Below are 15,529 nucleotides of genomic sequence, written 5' to 3'. Positions count from 1 at the left end.
TCACTGTCAGCCCTCGGCAGCTAACATAGGGTCTGTCTGCACAGCCGGGGGTTAGTGGGAGTGGAGTCAGCTGGCTGGTCTGCGTTAGCTAGGCCTGAGCACCTGCTCCGCATTTTAACCCTACAGAAGGCTTCCTGGTTGTAAAGAGGAACAGGAATACAGTGGCTTGGGTGACTGCATTGAAACACTGTTGGATAGAGCTTTTCCACCGTGCTGCAGATGGAGCTAACATCTTGATGAAGGCAAGCAGGCATAAGCAGTGATCAGTTACAAGTGAAAAGCAAATCGGGATGCACTTATATTCTTTAAAGTCAGAAGGGACCATCATGATTATCCGTCTGACCTCCTGCATACACCAACTCCAGAAATAGCCCCTTAACCTATGGCTAGGTTACTGAAATCCTCAAATCATGGTTTAAAGACTTCAAGTTATAGAGAATTTACCATTTACATTTGTTTAAACCTGCAAGTGATCCATGGCCTGTGCTGCAGAGGAAGGTGAAAAGCCCCCAGGTCTCTGCCATATTTGGGGTCAGGAAGGAATTTTCCCCTTGGTCAGAATGGCAATCAGTTAGACCCTGACCATGTGACTCACTGCAGTCACCTCCAAGTGCGCAGTCTACAGCTTCTCTGTTACGCTGGCTATACGTAAACTTTTTGTTATCTTTTCTTATACCTATGTAGGGCCCTACCAAATTCACGGTCATGAAAAACGTGTCACGGACTGTGAAATCTGGTCTTTTGTGTGCTTTTACCTTATACTGTACAGATTTCACAGGGGACACCAGTGTTTTTCAAATTGGTGGTTCTGACCCAAAAGGGAGTTGCCAAGGGGTTGCAATGTCATTTTAGGGGAGATGTGGTATAGCCAATCTTACTTCTGCGCTGCCTTCAGAGCTGGGTGGCTGGAGAGCGGTGGCTGATGACTGAGGGCCCAGCTCTGCAGGCAGCAGCACAGAAGTAAAGGTGGCGATACCATACCATTCCATCCTTACTGCTACGCTACTGCTGGTGGCAGCTCTGCGTACAGAGCTGGGCTCCCAGCCGGCAGCCACCGCTTTCCATGGCGTTCTTATGGCTGTGGGGTTACTTTAACTTCTGTTTTCCCCACAAACTTGAATACTCTGCAATTTCTTCACAACAATAAACATTACTCTGTTAAAATGTTAAATCACGGTAGGCTTCTGTCAAGTCTAAATCTGCCTTTGCTCCCAACAAACACTAACCACAAGAAAAAGTGCCCTGTATATTTATATAAGCAGAAATAATGTAGATTATTACATTACTCCTTTCTGACATTTTGTTTTAATTATGTCTATTCACAGAGAAGGAAAAACATGGTTTCCTATTTTAAAAAAGTGACTTTGAACAAATAAGTGTTTAATGTATCACAGTAGTTAAGAAAAAATGTTAAAAATAATTCCTTGGTGAGATGCACAAATATTTGCTCGCTGTACTGTATCTTGTTTTCTGTTAAATAATGTTACACACATGTCTATCTCACCCAGTATGTTGTGCTTTACTATTAATATGAAAGAGGAACTCAAGAGTTAATTCAAGTTCATAAGTCATGATAGTAACCGTAAGAAATCCCTGCACATTTTTCTGAGATACTGGAGCACATTAGATATGGGCCTGATTTAAAAACAATTTAGGACTCTGTCCTTCCATCAGAACTATGGTAGACAGAGTATATCTCATCTTTCCATGGAAATGAAATGGGAGAATACTTATCTCATTTAAGTTGTTATATGCCACATAAATATGTTTCTGTTTGGACTATAAGACCAAAATTATATATTAGCTAGCAAAGTACAGTTGCCAAAGCTAGTCATATACAATAAGTGTAAAATGACATTCCAGAGGTGAGTACTTGTTTATTTATGTTTAAAAAATATGCTGTGCAGCTTTTTGGGAGTAATATTTTGTCAAATTTAAATAACTAGTAGCTGAAAGCCCCTCACAGGGATAATTAATAAAGCTGTGTGTCAGAAATTCAAAACTGGCTGAGAACTTAAAGATTGGATGGTAATAGACCACAAATCCTGGTCACGATTGAACCTGGTGATAATCTGTGGCTATGGTTTTATAGTAAGTGTGAGAGTGGGCAAATGTGTGGGTTGTGTTAGGATAGCTGTGTTGATTTATGTGTGGGTTGCAGTGTGCTGGGAGAGTTGTGTGAATTTGTGTGGGTGGCAAATGAGGATGTGTGTGTTTGGGGTTATTGTGTGGGTGGTTTCGAAGAACTGTGGCAGTTGGGCCAAGTAATCCACCATCTGTGCAGTCTCCCAAACACAGTAATGAAATTGTTATATGCAGATTAGCTATAGAGCAGGGGTTCCCAAACTTGGTTTGCGGCTTGTTCAGGGTAAACCCCTGGCAGGCCACAAGACACTTTGTTTTCCTGAGCAGGTACGGCTGCACGCAGCTCCTAGTGGCTGCGGTTTGCCCCTCCCTTGATGCAGCCGGGGCAATAACAGCTCAGAGGACTCTGAGGAGGAAGTTCTCCATAGAATATCAAGATAGCTGGAGACAAGGGAAGCAGAGAGAAAGCAGCCTTCAGCGCCGATTGAGACTGAATTCCAGGAGGGGAGAAACCTTCTCATGGTGGTAATCAGCTGTGGGCCTAGCTCGTCACATTCTACAAAGCCTTGGCATGAGATCAAGCTGTATACTCCAGAGCAGGCAAAGGCAGTGGGAAAAGCCCTTGGTTCCTTAAATCAAGAGACAGCCCTAGGCTGGCTGGCCAAGGTAAATGCTCTCCCTGGACTTGGCAAAGAGGATGATGCTGTGTTGGTGTAGGAGTGTATGCTAGGAGAAGATTTCAGTACCCTCCCCATCCATCTACAGGTGGGGGACACAGAGAACACTCTACAGCTGTTTGAATGTGTGCTGAAATTCTACTTTCCCCACCAAAATCTAATAGGAAGGTACTACTGTGAATGGCAACAGGTTCATGAATGACCTGAAAAGTACTTAAGCAGGAAGAAGCTATTGTATTTCTGACTGGTGCTCTTTCATGCGACACTCCAGAGTTTCAGGAAGCAGTCTTGTGAGGGTTAGCTCCCACCCTGAAAGTTACTTTAGGATCACTGAACCATCAGACCATCTCACTGAGGGAACTGGAGGACAGGTTATGAGAGGCCTATGAAATCCAGAGAGAAGCCTTCCCTATACCTGGATCCAGGAGGAAGGTAGCAGTGACCACAGACAGAGTAGCAAAGAAAAGGAGTTTCCCAAAGGTCACAGAGGGAATTCCAGCTGTCAGCAAGGGGAAAAAAAGGTCTGCAGCATAGCATCATGGTAAAAATAGTTACCAGAACAGCTCTCACAATGAGGAGCAGAGGGCATTCAGAAATGCCTTATGGAAGAAGCTGCTTAAATTTGACACTAATGAAGCCATAAATGGATTACCAGCAGAGAAGCTGCTACAACGGCTCACGAGGTACGAGAAACAGGAAGCAGTCTCCAGCAAGCATCAAGAAGGAAACACTCCTAATCTGATGTGATGGGGCCAAACTCCCCCTCATTCCCCAGTAACGGCACCTAACACACAACAAATGGGGAAGACCAACCACATCAGTCACGATGGAGGGAGCATTTGGGAAACTTGGTCATCAGATGCTGATAGATACCTGTGCTACAGTTTCAATCCTATGCACAGATGCTGAACCTAAAGTGAAAAGGCGCCCCATCAAAGACATAAAGGTCCTAGTAGGCTTTAATGGAAGGGAAGGTATGGTTTTCTTCACAAAGCCAATCAGATGTGTCATCCATTATTGCTACCAAAGCTGTCTTTGGAATTCAAGCCTTAGGTGGCCAAGGTATCTTTGGCATGGACTTACTATCGCAGTTGAATCTGGTAGTGGATCTTCTTAATCAAAGGTTGATCCAGAATGTGGAAAATGGACAGCATGTGGTAATTCCAGCATCCCACCATGTGGTAGCTGTGAAGGCACCTGAAGATCTAGTGATGCCTGATTGGAAAGCAGAAGTGGCTATAGTTGCACAAAGACACTTGGAGGTGTTTGCTAAAAAAAACCTCCAGTGTGGAAAGATAACAGCCGAGGTAGTGGTTGACGAGCCAGATCCCAAACCATAAAGTCAGTACCACTATCCTGCTGCTGCAGAAGATGGCATCAAGAACATTGAAGCACTAGTAGAGCAAGGAGTGCTCATAGAGACTGAAAGCTTTTGCAGCTCTCCAATGTGTTCTGTCATAAAGGTGGATAAGAAGACGTGGCAATTAACGATAGATTACGTTGAGCTCAATAGAGTGACCCCATGCCTAGCCCCAGTGGTTGCAAAATTTAATGAAATAATGGCAACCATTGCATCAGGAGCGAGATGGTTCTCCATACTGGATCTCTGAAACGCCTTTTCTTCAATTCCACTTCACCAATCAGCTTCGTATAAGTTCGCCTTCATGTATAAGGACTGCCGGTACACCTTCAGCCGCGTCCCACAGGGATTCCACAATGCTCCCTTGATTTGCCACTGATTTGTCTCAAGAATGTGGAATTCCATGGCAGAAAGAGACAATATCTTGAGCTATGTGGATGACATCTTAGTAGCTACTGCCACACAAGAGAGGAGAACCTCGAAATCCTGGATGCTGTCCTAAATAAAATAAAGAATACCAGATTCATCATTAACCCAGCCAAGGCTCAGCTAGTGCTCTCAGAGGTCACCTACCTAGGAATGAGTCTGGGAAAGGAACAAACCCTCACTAGAGCACCTGCACTGGCATACCCGAAGCCCAACGAGCCATCCCAACTTCCGTTGGGAACAGCAGACCAAGACATCAGTGCAGTCCTCCTCCAGGACCAGAGCAATGGACTCAAGCCCATTGCTTATGGATCAAAAGTCCTGAGTGAAGTGGAGCGGCAATACAATACCTGTGAAAAAGTAGTACTGGCTCTAGTATGGTCCCTGCGTCACTGGGAATATTTAATTGGCACGTCCCCAGTGATCCTCAAAACCACTCATGCTCACCTCAACTATGTTCTATCCGGTCAATTAATGAGGGTCGAATGTCAAGTCCCAGACTTGCTGGATGGATGCTTAGCCTCATGAACAAAACTGTTGACATGCAGAAAACATCTCAGTTAGCTGTTCTACCTTATGCCCTCCTCAAAGAAGGCCAAGAGCATGAATGTCCACTGCCTCCTAACGAGTGGAACAGACTAAGTCACCCTTCCAAGTGGAAAACAATTATCAAAGAGTGAAGGACCAGAATTTAAAGATCTGGGTGGTGGATGGTTGTTGTTTCCACAGGGATGGAAAACCCTATGCAGGCTATGCAGCATTATGGGTAGAGTCTCGAAAGACCCTGCAAGGAACAGTGAGGCCAAACTCAGCCCGGGACGCAGAAATAGTGGCGGGGCTAGTAGTGCTACGTGAGGAAGATCCAGAAGACACATGGATATGTTTCGATTCTGATTGGATCATATGGGCATTAAGTGAGTGGATGCCAGTAGGGGTTCAGCGAGGAATGAGGTCAGCTGATGGAGGACAGATTGCACACTCGAAGTATTTGCTGCACCATGCGTGGAAGTTAGCATCCAGAAGATCAGGTAACACTTACCTTTGCAAGGTGAAGGCTCACCGTCAGGACCACGCAGAGATCTCTATGTTGAGCAACAAAGTCGACCAATTGACAAAAGAAAGCCACCTTATTGGGAGAGGAATATTTCTGGACCCATTCTGATGAGGGGGTGCTAACAGTACAATCGCAAGAGGTGGAATTAACAGGGCAACTGGATGTGAAGGAACTGCAGAATAAAGATAAGGCGATCCAAGACGTGCTAAAAAAGGAGGAACATCGCAATTATCATATTTTTTTAAAATAAACACTAACTCATAACGGCCTTAAGAAAAGATGCGAAAGATGCGTCACCAGTTCTGGTTATGCCCACCTATCCTCACAGAGAGATGATTAGTCTGGCCCATAACCAGGGGCAGTTCTGTGTGGCGAAGACTGTAGGCCTTATAACCTCTGTAGCATGGTGGCCAGACATTATCAAAGATGTGACCAAATACATTCAAAACTGTCTGGCCTGTGCCAAAAGCAACTCGAACAGAAAAGTCATCAAAGGGCCTATGTTGCACCAAGGCATTGGGGGACCATGGTCCTGCCTACAAATTGATGATACAGGTTCCTTACCATGCACAGGATGTGGTCACAAATATTGTTTAGTAGTCATGGATTCATTCATGAAGTGGGTGGAGGCATACTCCACTCGTGACTCTACAGCCATAACAATGGCAAAGGTGTTAATGGAACAAACATTCACCAGGTTTGGGCTGCCAGAAATCATAGACTATAACCAGAGACCCCACTTCATAGGAAAGCTCATGAATACCATGTGCCAACCCCTTGGAATTTGCCAAAAGCTTCATATTGCAGGGCAACCTCAGAGCTATGGGCTTGTTGAGCAGATAAACAGGACCATTAAGGCAGTGCTGAGGAAGATCATCAGTGGTCAGGGCAAAAACTGGGACCAGAAGCTCCCGTTGGTCTTAATGGCAATGAGATTAATTGTGTCCTCTCACGGGTTCACCCCACATGAGGTGCTGATGGAACGCCTAATACGAACACCTGAGCACTGGTGGCTGGGAGGTTTCCCCCTCAGATGACCACCAGCCATGGCTAGTAGTGGACAGAATCATGAAAAAGTCTTAAATGACATCAGCTCAATTCAACATCAAGTAGCCTTCCAGCTGAAAGCCAACATAAAAATAATGGATAAGAGACTAGGGAATTGCCTCAACCCCCTTGAATGGGAAATTGGGGACAAAGTTATGTATAAGTTATTTTCTGACCAAGGGCATACCCTAAGTCCAAGGTGGCTGGGACCAGTGGTTATCACAAACAAAGGCAGCCCCACCGTCTATGAGGTTGAGCTGAAGGGGAAGAAAGGTAAAAAACTGAAGTGGTTCCACTCCACTCAGCTTAAGAAGTGGAAGGGGACTGAGTCATACATGTAAAACCAAAAGTATAATTGACATTCTGTTTGGTTATGCTGTTGGGGTCAAGATTCTTCAGTCGCCTCTTATGGTTTATAAGATGTGTAAATATGTATTGTATGCTGTCTGTGGACTAAGGGGAACATTATTTTTGCAGTGTGGAGCCTATAAAGGGTATTAAGAAAACTGAGCAGATTGGTAAAACATTACCAAAAGTTTGGGGAGCGTATCATGGCCCAGCATTAACAGATGATGTTGGCCATATTATGGTATTTGCGTATAAGAGTGGGGCCAATTGTTTCCTCTGTTGGAAAGAGGAGAGAGGTCTAATATGGCCTTTCTCCCCCATGATAGTGCTCAAACAGCATTATCAAGCAAGGATTCGGAATCCCTGAATAGGGTTGTTACATTTAGTAAAAGTTGTGGGGTGGGGAAAGATCCAAGACAAACACATAATAAATTGCTTCGGTGGACTTGTGACAAGAAGTCTGTTAAGCTGTGCTTGCCTGACCTCTAATTTGACACCTTGAGTTAGAGAAGGGATAATGCAGGTGAAAGTGTTTATGAACGCTCAGTTCTATGTACCCTATTTTAAAGTAAGACTGCATACCCCTTCAGAAGCATACCTTGTACATTTGAATTGTAGTAGCAGACCTGAGCACTACTGCAATACTTCTAATGGTGTAAATCATTTTTGTTCATTGTATAAGCAAACATTATTTGTAGCTAGTTGTTACGGAAGCATAAATATTTCCATCTTTATAAATAATTCAGGGGTATGGTATTTGGCAGGGGTGTTTGGAGTCAAATAACACATCTGCCGGGGATAGACCAGGAATGGAGTCTTAGAACTTTTAGTAAGTAATCTAGCTAGGTATGTGTTAGATTATGATTTCTTTAAATGGCTGAGAAAAGAATTGTGCTGAATAGAATAACTATTTCTGTCTGTGTATCTTTTTTGTAACTTAAAGTTTTGCCTAGAGGGGTTCTCTATGTTTTTGAATCTAATTACCCTGTAAGATATCTACCATCCTGATTTTACAGGGGGGATTTCTTTATTTCTATTTACTTCTATTTTTATTAAAAGTCTTCTTGTAAGAAAACTGAATGCTTTTTCATTGTTCTCAGATCCAAGGGTTTGGGTCTGTTTCTTTTTGCGAATACAGACTAACACGGCTGTTACTCTGAAACATGGAAGTGATTGTAATTCCCAAATCAGATACTAGTCACATCAGCCCCGTGTTAGTAAAGCAAGATCTGAGATGGTTGCTGATTACTAACCCTAGATATGCTCTAAAGAAAGTAACTATGGATATGCAACTATTGGTAGAAAATGTATAGCCTTAAATGTGCACCTTTCACAAAATCATCAGTGATGGGATGTATGGGTTAACAATACTGCGCCCAGGTATTCTGAGATAAAAAGAGATCTAACCGCGAAAGTATTAGGTGTTGTAGGAGCTAGCCCGGGAGTGGTAAACTCCTTAAAGGCTAATAGCCTAGCTCATCCTTAAATCAACCCTGATAACATCATTAAACAAAATCAGTGACCTGAACTATGACATCGTCACCACCATCTCCGCAAGATATAATGCCCAAAAACAAAATCAGGAAAAGGTAATAGGTGCCATAGGTATCTACAATATAATACATTGTGGGCACTTACCTGCGTCCAAGTGCAAGCATGGCTACAGAATGTGGTCAGTTGGAATTCTTAGCATAGGATTTCAAGGCATCATCCCAATGGAAATAAAGAATTTAATGTTAAGGGATGTAACACCCTTTGAAAAGGAACACCACACTTGGTATAAGCTGTTGATTTCAGCTTTGACCCAAATTTAAAGAGTCACTGCCCATATATTAACCATCAATAACGTGAGCACAAATTGGGTGTATCCCCTCATCCCACTTGGAATCATCATTAATCAGACAATCATGATTCCTGTAGACATCCCAAAATAGGTACTTAAAGATGAGGAAAAATACCAATGTGTTGATTTAAGTGTTTGTGTCTGGGAACCAAATAATGGCTATCTTTGTACCACAAATGTGTATGAAGGACCACACATTTCTTTAAGCCCAGACCAGGGAAGGTGTCACTATGACCCGCAATCACATATGAGCAATCAATCTGAGCTAGTAGTGATAAACAGCAACTGTATTTGCATCAGGAATAAATGTAAAAAGTTTATTGTAAATTTCTTCTAGGAAATTGTCAATGATCCTCATGTAAATTTATGTATTTATTTTGTACTTATTCAGGGATGTGATGTAACCTTTATTTCAGATAAGATGAATGTGCAAAATATCCATTGTCTTAATTTGTATCAGCATGTGAACCCTGTTAATCTAGGGATTAACATCGATGTGTTAAAACAATTGGTACAGTATCCGGTCCTAGAAAATCATATTAAAGATCTAGTGGAGCACAGTAAAAGCATAATGCTGGCCATGCATCATTCCACCGATCAAATCAAGAAGATTCTTAAAAGGTGCTGAAAAATTTCAAGTTTGCCCGTTGGTGGGAAAGTCTATTTGTCATTCCCACTAAATTTGCAGAAGCCTGGCACATCCTTGTCCATCCCTTTATCATTATTTTAATCTTGCAAGTTGTTACTATTATTTTAATTGTGGCAACTATTGGATGGGTCAAAGTTAAGGTAAAAAGGGTCATGAATACGTCCATGTACTCCGGCAAACCTGAAGTTTAAGCAGTGTAGATGATAACAAATATAGCTAAAGCTATAAAATCACCAAGGAGGGGATATGTAAACCTGTACCTGTGCTCTTACCACCTGATTCCCTAGCTAGACTCGTCTGACCACCCTCTCTATAGGCAGGTCAGTGCTGCATTGCTCACGCTCGCTAGTTATTCCACCTAAAGAGTTAAGTTAGTGTACGCATTGCTCCATGCATGACAGTGAGTCAAGAACTGACCTGAAGAGAGAAGATCACAGTTTACCTGTGTGAAGATCCCCGTATGTTCCTGAGTCCTGTATTCTTCAGTGTCCAGCGTTCCAGTCTGTCGTCTCCATTGGTGTCTGTGCATCCTTCCTACCTACAGTATATGGTGATGTGTTAACCCTTACATTATTGCTGTTGTACCCATTGTGTGTAAAGGGTTCTTGGGTTCAGGGCTTTAAGCCCACAGTTGTGTTAACATCCGAGTTGTTTATATCTGGTTATTCTTTAGTTGTGGTTCTTGTTTAATAAATCGTGTCTCCTTTGCACCTAGCCCTACTAACTAAAACCCCAAAGATAGAGATAGGGGAAAAGGTGCAACGTGAATCTTCTTAATTAACCTATTCCTAGGTTAACAAGAGGAGGAGAGCAAGCAGGGAACCACACTCAGTGTGAGTGAGAGGGAAGAAAAAGGAAAGAGTGATGGGGAGGTTGCATTGTATTTTGTCTGTGTGGAAAGGGAGAGCTGCCAAAAGAGTTAAACTCAGAATGCCTTGCAGAAGTGAAATGTGAATTATCTGGCCATTGTGCCTGGTCCTAGTCTTAAAAGAGGCATAAAAAAGGCAGCAGCTGGAGGGAATTCACAGCACAGAACGAGAGAAATGTGAGTGTGGCATTATAGTTAAAATCAAATACAATGACCTAGCTTTGTGAGGTGACTGTGTTGATAGTTGTAAACTGCATGTATCAACAGTCACAAAGAGCTATCACAGAGATTATTTCTCGTAAGGGTTATTCATTTCTTAGGAGTAGAGGGCATCTTCTAGTGAAATTACTACTTTAAACAAGGAATATTAAACCTTCTGAAGTGTTTGTAGCCCTTATAAGAAATTTTGGGACATGACTCAGCAATATGTATGTAAACTTCCCAAAGAGTCAGCTTAGTTTGGATAAATAAATAAAAAAATAGGAACAATCTGGTCAAAAATTTCCCAACATAAGTTTTCCCATCTCAAAATGCTGATTCCACAGAATTGAAATGTCCAATGGGAATGTACTGATTTAGTCAAACTCTTCAACAAAAAATTCTCTAAAAGCTTCATGTCACTCAGGTTGAGCCACTTCATTTTGAGTTTGTCATCTTGACTACTCTGCATCATTTTATATAATAAAAAATCAAAAATAAAGTGCATTTTGATAGATTCGATATTTCCAAAACAATTTTTTGAGGGGAGGGAAATTTTCATTTCACAGGAAATTTTAACTTTTCTTTCCATCTAGACAAAAAGGAAATTTTGAAATGTTGGACTTTCCCATGGAATGGATATTGTGAGTTTTGAACGACACTAAACAGGAACTGGCCATCCACTGAAAACATAAAGTGATCATATTAAACCAATATTGGTCAAGTTATACTGATACTGATAACCCCTTCACTATAATGTTTTGTTGTGGACCTGTAAAGGCATTGAATGGGCTAGCAGCACACTTCAGCATTCCTGGAACCATTCATTGGTACTCTATTATTACAATTGTTATTTTAAGTATGCAAGTAAAATATTCTCATCTTTCAACATGGAGAGGCAAAATATCACATTATTCTCACACGAAAAGAAAACTCCATTGAAATAACAATCTATTAACATCCCCAGTTCATAAAGAAATATAAAAATAAGGAAATAAGAGCAAAACCCTATTCTCAGACCTCAACAGGTCTGCAGGACGTTAATGGGCATTCTATAAATGAAGTGAGAGCAGAATGTCACAGTTGAAATCTACCATACAGATCTGAGAGCAGAATTTTTGCCCCAAATTATCAGGAGTATAGGTAAATCAAAGGAAATCATTGTCCCTGTATATGTTTCAGAGCACTATATGATCAGCCACATTAATTCGAAGTAAAATTATGCACAATTCCACACTAAGGGCCAAATTATGTTTCTCCTGAACAGACGCGCTAGAGGGGGGGAAGGGTTCAAGGAATCTTTCCTTCCTAATCTACCCATCCAGGGACTAGCTATAATCTACTTCCTTGTTTGTCTGTCTAGGCACTTATATGACTCCCATCCCCATAGTCTTCCTGTGTTGGAGTGTGCAAGGATAGGTGGCCATTGCTGCCTGCAAGTTCAGTGGCCTAAAGGAGACTGTTTCTTTGTGGAGGGAGGGTGCATCTGTGGCTCTTCTCTGGGTGCAGGCTAAACTGGCTGTATTGGAGGGATACATCTGTTAAACAGGTGTAGAAGGATCAGCCCTTTCTACACTGCCCCAGGGCCAAATTCATCCCTGTGCTACTGCAGAGTCCAGTGCAGGGATCAAGAGGAGGCAGCTTGCACCCTCCCTCACCAATCCAGGGGCTATCCGGGATCTTTCTCCACTAGGATGCTTGCCTGAAACTCCTGTTAGTGTTAATGAAAGCTACGCATGCAAAATGGGAAGGATTATATGTCATTTTGAAAAGTTTAGGGCTTGAGCCTGCATTTCTGTACGGGAAAAACTCTTTGAAGTCCATCTGAATGTCGCCTGTGTACACGTTGAAGGGTTAGGTCTGTATTATCAAAATAAAAGTAAAAGGCTGTGATTTAGAGCTGTGTTTCATTCCTGTGTCTTAGTTTGGCAAGTATTCTAAGTTTTTAAAATAGTGACCCAAGCACCCTTTCATGAAAACCAGTGAATCTTTCGTCACATGTTAAGAACAAATTATGAAAGTTGAATTAATCGATTGGGCTTTCCCCCCCATTACTTGGAATTTGAACAAGACACTACCTTTTTTTTGCTTAAAAAAAGGAAAACCTGCAGTGTTGACAATTTCTCTAAATTCTGTATGCTTAGTATTCTGTTGATTTACATAAATTAGGAAAGAAAAATATTTTAACAGTTGAGTTGAGCTTCACTCACAGACCCTATATTAAGGATTGCAGTCTCATGTGCCTTTAAGAAATTTCTTTATAATCATGTTATTAAATGTATGAACGTTTTTTGATAATATAGTGCTTAGTAATTTTTCATGATTCCTGTTCAAAATTTTAAGCTCCACTCAGCTAACCTGGAGTTGAAATTTCAGAGAATATACAACAGTAAAAATGTAATAGTTACTATCATAGTAGTTTTGTTATCCGAAGAGACAGTTAAAAGGTCAAATACTCACATCCAGACAGCAAATAAACATAGTACTTTGTGAAAATCCTTTTAAAGAAGGTTGTGCATAGGTATAAAATCCTGTTCAGTCTGTAACATATAACAGTAATAAAACTGAACATAGAAATGAAAGCCTGGAAAACTGCAAGGACCTTTTATGTGCACTGGCTAAGTACATGTAAACATGGATTTTGACTTCTGTTTTTATAGAAGTTGTGAACTTGCTCTGTTCTCTGACATTTTATTAGGTAGCACAGCATATTTGTTAGAACCAAATTCTGCTCTCTGATATGCACATGCAACTCCTAGTGCACACATGTGGGAACAGAATTTGGCCCTTAGAGAGCAAATACTGTGAAATTCATGGCACTGGAGCAGAAATCTTTCTAGCATTAAATCCACTGCTGTCAGTGCACACCATCAAGAATCACCTCTGTGACCTAATTAGAACTTGAGCTGGTCAGAGAGAAAAACAAAATTGTAAATGCTGTAGACAAAAAAGGGAAGTCTCATGAAAATGTTCCCTATATTTTGACAAACTCTAATGAATACATTGCTTAATGGAGCTAAACAACAACTATAGCAAATATTTGAGTCTGTTAACTTAGATTAGTGATGGCAAACCTTAACATTGTCCTTTTTTTCTCTGTAGTGTCTACGGTAGTTACTTGATGCTTTAATACATAGCTGTCAGATTCCTTGCTTTGGTGGTTTTGTCTCAGGCACTTAAATTTATATTTTCAAAGAATAGGGTCTGGGGGTGAAGGAATTCTCCTCCCCCAACCCTACTGAGTGTAGAGCAGCAGCTGGACTGCTTCACGTCTCTAATTCTAGCCTCTGCAGCACCTGCACTCCATAGGTAATGGTGGTGGGGCTTCCACTTGCTAAGCAGTGGGTGCTCCAGTCCCACCCCAGATGGCTTGCAGTGTTCAGGCACACAGTGATACCCCCCAGCCGCATGGTTCTAATCTCTGCACTGCCCATTAACTGTGCACTCCATGCACGACTGCCATTGCACACTAGTCAATACCCCTTTGCTCACTAATACAAGTCCCTTCCTTCTTGTGCTCCTCCTTCCTGCTGATATTCAAACAAACAATGATCCACATTCTGCCTGGGGTAGAGGGTAACAACACTGACTTGAATCCCCAATGGTGTTGCCTGTGTTGTCCCCTCTGATCCCCAGACTTCTCCCCCCTGCTCCCTAACCCAACAGAAGGCAGTGGCACCTCTAGGCTATGTGCTACTGGCAAGGAACATGAGAGGAGCCAGGCAGCTGTTTTCCATGGCATACTCCCTTGGGAATCCCATTTGATTTCAAGCACAAAAGTGCCCGGAGATTACTTATGAGACAACCCTACCTGAATGGGAATTCTGCATGGCCATCCGTGAGAGAGGTTGCAAGAGAGCCCGGCTCCAAAAGGAACTGGGTGTTTTACATTAGAAATTTATGGCCTGGCCTGGCCTGGCCTGGCTGGAAGACGCTGTGGTGACTGGAGAATTACTGAAATAGTGACACCACAAGAGCCTAAGAGACTGACAATTAATTGAAAGAGAGGGGTTTTAGTTGGTTTATTTGTGTTTTCCTTAGCATTTATTCAACTTCTCTGATCTATAATCATATTGAATAAAAGGAAGTCTTTGTGAGAGACCTCACCACCTCTATGTAGGCTTTAGAGCTCACATTAAACATGCTCCGGGCTTTCCCAATGGTCCCTAGTCTTCTAAGCAAAGCCATGGAAGACCAGGCTTGACAATTCCTAATTTTTCTTATTAGGACCACTCGAGGAACAAAATTCACTCCACTTTCTAACCAGAATTAATTAAATCGGTGCAACTCCTTTTTGTGAACACTTTGGAACCAGTTTAAGAGAGAGGCTAAACTAAACAGATACCAACCACTCAGACATTCTGAAATCAGCCTACACAATTTCCATCAGCCATTTCCTATTTAGTTAAATCAGTACAATTTCTGGGTGTAGACCAGCCTTCAGGTAAAAAACAAGCAGCAAAGAAATCTTTAAAGGGCATGCTTTATGTGTGCCAGTAAATGGTGCTCTGTGCACAATTTAAAAAAAAAAAATCTTTTGCAGGTCACCTTTAGGGATGTATTTAATTTCTGTTGATTTTCATAATTTATCTAAGGGCCACACTGGTTAATGCTTTCATTTGGATCTGTTGGGTGCAGGTTTACTGGAACAGCTACTAATATAAGTGAATAGTAGTTCAATTAATTTTCCATATGAGTCCCACTTTTGATACACGTGTATTTTGGGTGTAAAATGGAGTTACGTCGTTGGAAGACATCCCTGGATTTCCAAGGCAAGCGCCCATGACGGTGGGTAATTGTATCAGGAGCGGGTTGCTCTGTTTCAGTCTTTGCTAGTGTACAGATTCTAATTTCTTATTTTAAATGAGAACAACCAAAGTTGTGGCCTCTCTTTTTCGAAATACAAGAGAGTAGGGAAAGTGAACCTCCCCCCAAACTCCTTTCCCCCTTTAGTGCTGGGGAGAGCCCCTACTC

This window comes from Lepidochelys kempii, chromosome 5, assembly GCF_965140265.1.
Source record: "Lepidochelys kempii isolate rLepKem1 chromosome 5, rLepKem1.hap2, whole genome shotgun sequence".
Lineage (NCBI taxonomy): Eukaryota > Metazoa > Chordata > Testudines > Cheloniidae > Lepidochelys > Lepidochelys kempii.
Note: the sequence above shows the minus strand (reverse complement) of the source record.